The 6,731-nt window shown below is 40.9% G+C and overlaps 1 long non-coding RNA gene across 1 annotated transcript; it reads left to right on the plus strand.

The window, feature by feature from the left end:
• The first annotated feature begins 4 nt into the window (after positions 1–4).
• On the plus strand, positions 5–3,421 carry LOC129348514 (uncharacterized). Its single transcript, XR_008601078.1, has 3 exons — positions 5–77; positions 861–978; positions 2,132–3,421. It is a non-coding gene; the product is annotated as an uncharacterized LOC129348514 (long non-coding RNA).
• Positions 3,422–6,731: the final 3,310 nt, after the last annotated feature.

A 6,731-nucleotide genomic window follows, 5' to 3' on the forward strand; every position in this document is an offset into this window, starting at 1 on the left:
CTGGTGTGACAGACGTGTCGAGGTGGGAGGAGACGGTGCTGAACCCTGCACTGCAGATACTGGACAGCCTCAGGAAGGTGGGGCCTGTAGCTGGCAGCTGCTTACATCATGTAGGGCTGGAGATGTGGGACTCGGCCTTTTTTAAAAAATTTATACTGCCTTTTCTTCATACACATGTTTCATTCTGCCCGTTTTCATTGCGGTAAACATAGTTGTTTGCGTTTCCTTCCTTTCTTCCTTTTACTATAACTTTATTCGCCTCTTATCTCCATTTGCTCCCTTCGTCCTAATTTGTTCCCTTCCTTGTTTGCGTTATTGTTTGCAATTTTTACTCCGCCAAGGAACGCCGGAGTTACGTGACGATCGGCGTACATTTATCTGTCTGTCCGTTTGCAACATTACTCAAAAACAGACTAACGAATTTGGATGAAATTTTCAGGGAAGGTCAGAAATGACACAAAGACTAATTGATTAGATTTTGGCAGTGATGCGGCTTCTAGTCTGAATTCATGGATTTGTTAAAGATTTCTGTATCATTGACAGATTGTGGCACACTGTAACTGTTTTTCTACTACTACTACTTTTCTTGTTCCTCTACTGTTTTTTTAATTTCTTTCTGTTCCTATACTGTCATGTTTTCATTATGCTTCTCTACTATATTTTCCCTCCCTTCTTCGTCACTTTTGTCCCATTTCACCATATATTCCTTCATTTCAATCTTCCTTGTTGCTCTCCTTCCTCACCTGCCAACTGTCTAACCTTTTTTTTTTTCTATCTCCTTCCTTGTTTCTAAACTTGGCATGCCCTAAACACGCTATCAGGCCTAATTCAGTCAGCATTTTATTTGCTCTATTTATCAGGGTGAGGAGCCAGCTATTGCACCAATCAGAGTTCAGGGGGCGGAGCTGAGAAACAAACGGAGCTACCACACCTGTGACCTGTGCGATAAAGTCATAATAGGCGACCTGGAGTGGACAGGTGAGACGCGTCATATAATACGATATTTTTTCACACTGACTTGCATGTTGGTACACCAAGCAGTTTGTGGGTGGGTTTTTTTTTTTGGCTGCTGTCACATTTTTGCTCTCTGTGGGCTCATTTTTCTCTGCAATATGAAGTCCTGCACCTCTATGGAAACAGCACAACTATGGCTGGAGGTAAAGAGAACTCTAAAATGCTGTCAGTGCAGTATGACGGAGTTATAATGCCAAAAAATAGAATGAATCTAAAGTTGGATTTCTTTGATTACTTGTGTTTCAAAAAAATTTAAAAACTGGAGTCGACATGTAAGTGTCCACAGGTTATACCAATATTGAAAAAAGGTGATTAACATACTAGATATATTTCACTACGTATGTTTTTAGTATGTTATCACTATACTATTTCCTATCTGCTCTGTCTAAGCACAGCCTGCAGTTTAGCCGAACAGTCCCTGAAATTTTGTCACGACTGTTGGTCAAAGCTGAGTCGCTCATGACTTTAAATCTGGTTAGAGCAATTGTTTCATTTTGGTGAGTTCCTAATTGAGACATATAGAATGAATTGATATTGATGACATAATGATTAAAAGCTTAAATTTAGTTTTACGTTTCCTGAATGAGCGACAGGCCACGAATGAGTAATTCAAGCGCCATTGGAAAGTTCAAAACTTGACAATTCTCTCTGTTTTCTCTGTTTCTGGCTAGGATAAATGGTGTAATTTTTGTAAATACGACATCCTTTTCATCCCACCACCAGGTTTTGGAGCTGAGAGGGTTGTTTATTTGGACATCGCAATATATATTCTGTAAAAGTTGTCTCTGGATATCCTGAAAAGTCTCAGATTTCTGTGAATGTTTCTGCCCCATGACAGTAAATGCTACTGAATTATTCTTAAGCCGTCATAAACCATTTCTACTTGTTACCTAAATGTAGGATAATAAAGATGTTTCGGTTTTCTCTACTGTGTGTTTAAGATTAGATAACTACAGAACACTAAAGAAAGACCACCTCTGGGACTTGCCGTGTAAAGTTTCTGCTTATTTTTCTCACACATGACTCATTTGGATCATGATGTACGAGTGTCATTGAGATGAACCAGTGCTGTCTCATGCCAGATATATCCAGGAGAGTTTATCCTCTGTGCCTGCAGCTCACCTGAAATCCAAGAAGCATCACTATCATGTGAGGAAAAAGAGGAAGCCTGATCCAGCGGGTGACCAGTCCCTGATCACCAGTGCACCTCCTGTGTCTGCAGCAGAGACTCCCTCAGAGGACTGTGGTGCTGCTGTTGCTCCGGGCTGCAGTGAAACCTCTCCGGATTCTTCCAGAGACACCAGGACAACAAACAAGGAAGTACCTGTGGCATTTTAAAAGCTGACTCTGGACCTCATCCATTTTCATTCAGGTTTCCACCACTGTAGTGCACTAACAAATGGACGTTTAATTACAGTCCTCTCTTTCCTCCCATGCAGCCGAATGGAAGTAATGACTCTGAACTGTGTTCATTGTGGATTCGAACAAAAAACGCTTTTGAAATCCTGCATAAAATACTCTGATCCATGGATGTTCAGGGGCACAAGCAAAGGTCCTTGAAGCCGTTCGTTTTTGTCGTGGCGATGTGAACTCTAAGGATAAATTAGAGCTTTAATGGTCTGTGCAGCCAAAGAATTATGCATTTTAATGGTTTTTTTTCTAAATTTCATTTACATTTTAAGAGGTTTATTTTTCTATTTCTATAGATTGTGCCTTAACTTTTAGAACCCAAAGCAGTTTCTAGATGCTATTTTTCTCCTGCCGCATTTCTACTTACTGTGGGCTCATTTTTCACTGCAATGTAAAGAAAGCACACAGCTATAGCTAGAAGTAGACAGAACTCAGAAATGTCTTTTTTGCAGTATGACATAGTTCTAATACCATAAATGGCTAAAAAAGAAATAAAAATGAAAGAATTTCTTTGATTACTATATATATTTTACAAAAATTGAGTATAAATGTATTTTTTTCCAAGGTCCCACATACAGTAAAAACATGTTACATACTATAGATATTTTCCTACCTTCATTTTAAATTTGTTTCCATGCTTGACACCTGTCTGACACAGCCTGCAGTTCAGCCTAAAATAACTTTTGTCATGTGACTGTTGGTTGTCGCTAATGACTTCTTGGTTAAGGAGCACAGAATTTATAGTTTTTTATAAAATTGAGTGCAAGTGGTTTATTTTGGATTATTTTTCAATGAAAGCAATTTTGATGAAATATTATTTTAAGCTTAGATTCGGGTTGGTTTTCTGATGGAGCACAACATCACATCAAAAAGCTGTAAATCAGACGAGTCTTCCTGTTTTTGTAGTTTCTGTCTCTATTATTACCAAACCTGCTGGCGGGTTTTGAGGTTCAGAAGTTAAATAAAATGTTGATGAGTCATATCGACTGAAAACCTTCCATGTGTAAATGTTTAGTATGTTTGTCTCAAGCTAAACCACAATTCACTTTAGTTTTGAAGAAAGCAAAGAACATTGGATGTTTCTCAGCTTGTAGGTGAAAAATTAAAAATCCCTAAAATTGGATTTGAGAAGGTTTTCAAAGTGACATAAGGTTTGTCTTTATCTCACTGAGCTCTCGTCGGCATGCTGACACAGCACTCACTATTGTGCTTTGTTTGCCGGCCGCCACCTTGTTTTACTGTCAAGAAATCCGTTTTTCTGGTTCTTTTGTTTGGTAATGACTACTCACCTGATTTGTGCTGCTGTCTTTCAGTGGAGCTTAGCTGAGCTCATTTCTGCCCTGACAGTGGTATAAACCACCGGTTCAGGCTGTGAGGGGAGTGTGTTTTCGCAGCACTGATTGCAGGTCTTTGTTTATCCAGCAGCATGTCGTACCCCTTTCAAACCAAGGTGTGTCTCCCTGCTGTAAAACCGCTTACACAATACCTGGCGTTTCTCCAAAGTCCTCTTTTAGCGCTCCCTTTCCATCACCTCACCTGCCACTTCTTTTTTTTTCTGACCTCCCTTCGTCTCCCAAGAATCACACAATTGTTCTGCATTCCCGGTTAACACTCCATCATCTCTTTCTTTACATTTTCAGTCGCAGTCTTATTCTTTCAGGACACGTTCGGTTCACAGGCTCTCAGTGTTTGACCTCATCCACATGACTAAAAATATTTCCAGCTATATAATAGCTGGAAGTGTGTGTGTGTGTGTGTGTCCCACATTCTCTCTTTCCTAACTGGGTCAGGCTTTAAGCTTACTGGGGGCTTACCATACAGTATGGGAGTCACGGTGACAGCAAAGGTCACTGTGCAACTGGTGTCTGGCTTTTTTTCTTCTCTTCTGTTGTACACTTTTCTCTTGTACACAAATCTATGTTCCATCTGCGCTGCTTTCTTTTCGTCTAATGATTTCATTCGTCTCAATCATCTCTGTAATTCCAAAAACCTACATGATAAGAGCAGTCATTGAATGAGGAAAAATGTTATTATCAGTCGTGCGATACGCTTTTAAGTGCCTCATTTCTTCTTTGGTAAATTTATGTGTGGTATGTTCTTATCTCGAGTGCCTCAGCGAGTCTGGCTTGGCACCTCCAGGCACTGCTGAATCACTCCGCATTTAAAGGAGCAAGCTTGCGCAATTCAGCGACACAAAGCACCCTTGAACTTTGCGTCCACGTTCACAGAAGTGGAGAAGTAGGCCAGCGTCCACGGTCACAAGGCTAATTAGTGATTTACGTGCCGCGATGCAGTGGATCATCTGTGGACAAGCCGGCGTACATCCACTCAGTGTATTCATCAGCTGCCGACGCTGAGCACAAAGAATCGACACAACAGATCAGCTTTCAAATGGGAGACCTGCAACCGTTGCCCCCCTCTCGACCACCCCACACACACATAAGTCCTTTTAAAGTGGGATTTTCTGCATTCTTGAGTGTTTGATTTGATGCTTGCTGCTACCAGCGCAGGCATAAATCTCTCCTCTGTGTATGTGTGTTTGTATGTATAGCTGCATCAGTCAGCGAGCCACACAATAATTCACCCAGTTCGAGCTCCGTTTCTGTCTTTTCCTCTCTAAGTCCAGTCCTGCCCTATAGCGGATCAGTGGCTGTATATGTTCACAGAGCACACACTGTCCTATGGATGAGGCCCAGCGCAGGGGAACTGCAGGCTGACTTATGTAACACACGCTGCAGCCTATAGATGCTTGTTGTCTGGCCTGTTTGCCATGGAGGTTTGGCATCTGGTGCTGGCTTTATGCTGCATACACTGACTTGAGTGTACGCTGTGAATAAACTGCTTAGACTAGACATCATATTTTGTATGCATCACTTATACGGCGGCTTGGGACATGGCATCCTGTTTGTATGACGATGAATACGTGATGGCATTGGGTCATGTTAGTGCTGAAGTAATTCACAGAAAATGTCTAGAAATCGATTAGTGATTTTTCGAGGGAAAAAAGCCAAAGTGAAAATTGTCTATTTTTCTGTTTTATTAGCATTAAATTAAATGCCTTTGAGCTTTGGACTGCAGGGTTGCCAGATCTGTGGTTTTCATATGGAATTCGGCTACTTAGGTTGATTTTTTTTTTCCGCTGTTTGATTTTTAATGCAAATACATTAATAAACTCGAGAAATAGAAAGAAATATTATAGATGAAATCGTTTACTAATTATTAGTTTGTGTATCCCTGTGGGCATGTTAAATGGAAAGTTTCACCAGTCGTAATGTGACCTCAGTCCTTGCCTGCTCTTTGTTGCTTTGTGTAACAAGCATTTTACTGAAACAACAGCAGACATAGATACCAGCTTCTATACATTTGGTTACCACTTGCAGTTATACGTCTACAACTTGGCAACAACTTGCTGTATCAGCTTTGCCCAATATTACATGATCCACAGCATCCGCAATTAAAAGTTCACAAAAACGGCAAAACGATAGAATGTTCTTCTCTGGTGTTTGTTTTTGTATCCTTAAAGAAATCATGGTAGCAGCCAAATAGCCAAGATGTGGATTTAAGTATTATTTTTATCTTTACAGCGCACCTACTGGAAACACGAAGCCAACGTACTGGAACCACTGTCCCAGTTCCCTGAGTGATGTTAACACCTACACACCCCGATAATCTCCTATTGAGGCCTGACTCGAAAATAAAAGGGTTAAAGAATTCATAAATACTATCCTGGGTATCTATGTGGAAAAACTTGAATTTACTTCAGTGAGTCCTTCAGAACCAGTCAAACCCGTTTTTAAGGGTTTTTCTTGCACATTTTCCCAGTTTGTATGCTAACTATGCTAAACACACGTCTGCGTTTGAACTTGCTGGGCTCCTCCACCTCAGAGCTCCGCTGTAGTAGTGTGTCATCCAGTGACTGTGCGTCTAGGTAATTTGAAGTCCACTTAATCCTAATCTCTAATCCCATTTGACTAAACATTCCCTGCCATCTGGCCCTGGCGAGACAAAAAAAAAAAAAAACAAAACTCACACGCACCTACACTCTCAGACAGACACGCAAACGGCTAATCAGACGGAGCCTCAGCTGTAGTCCAAGACGTTGTTGACTTCACTGCCAGTTTTTGATGGGAAATAACGGTTGCTGCCAATGAGGAGCCTGTTTACAGATAATGCAGAAGGCTAAATCTTTGTCAGTGATATAATGCTAGACACCACACACACAGTCTCATAATCTGAGTATGTGGAATGTGAAGGACTTGGTTGTGTATCTCTTTTGTTGTCACTGTAGGCAAACAGTTAAGAGGAGC

The sequence above is a fragment of the Amphiprion ocellaris genome, unplaced genomic scaffold, assembly GCF_022539595.1.
Source record: "Amphiprion ocellaris isolate individual 3 ecotype Okinawa unplaced genomic scaffold, ASM2253959v1 Aocel_unscaffolded316, whole genome shotgun sequence".
In the NCBI taxonomy this organism is placed as follows: domain Eukaryota; kingdom Metazoa; phylum Chordata; class Actinopteri; family Pomacentridae; genus Amphiprion; species Amphiprion ocellaris.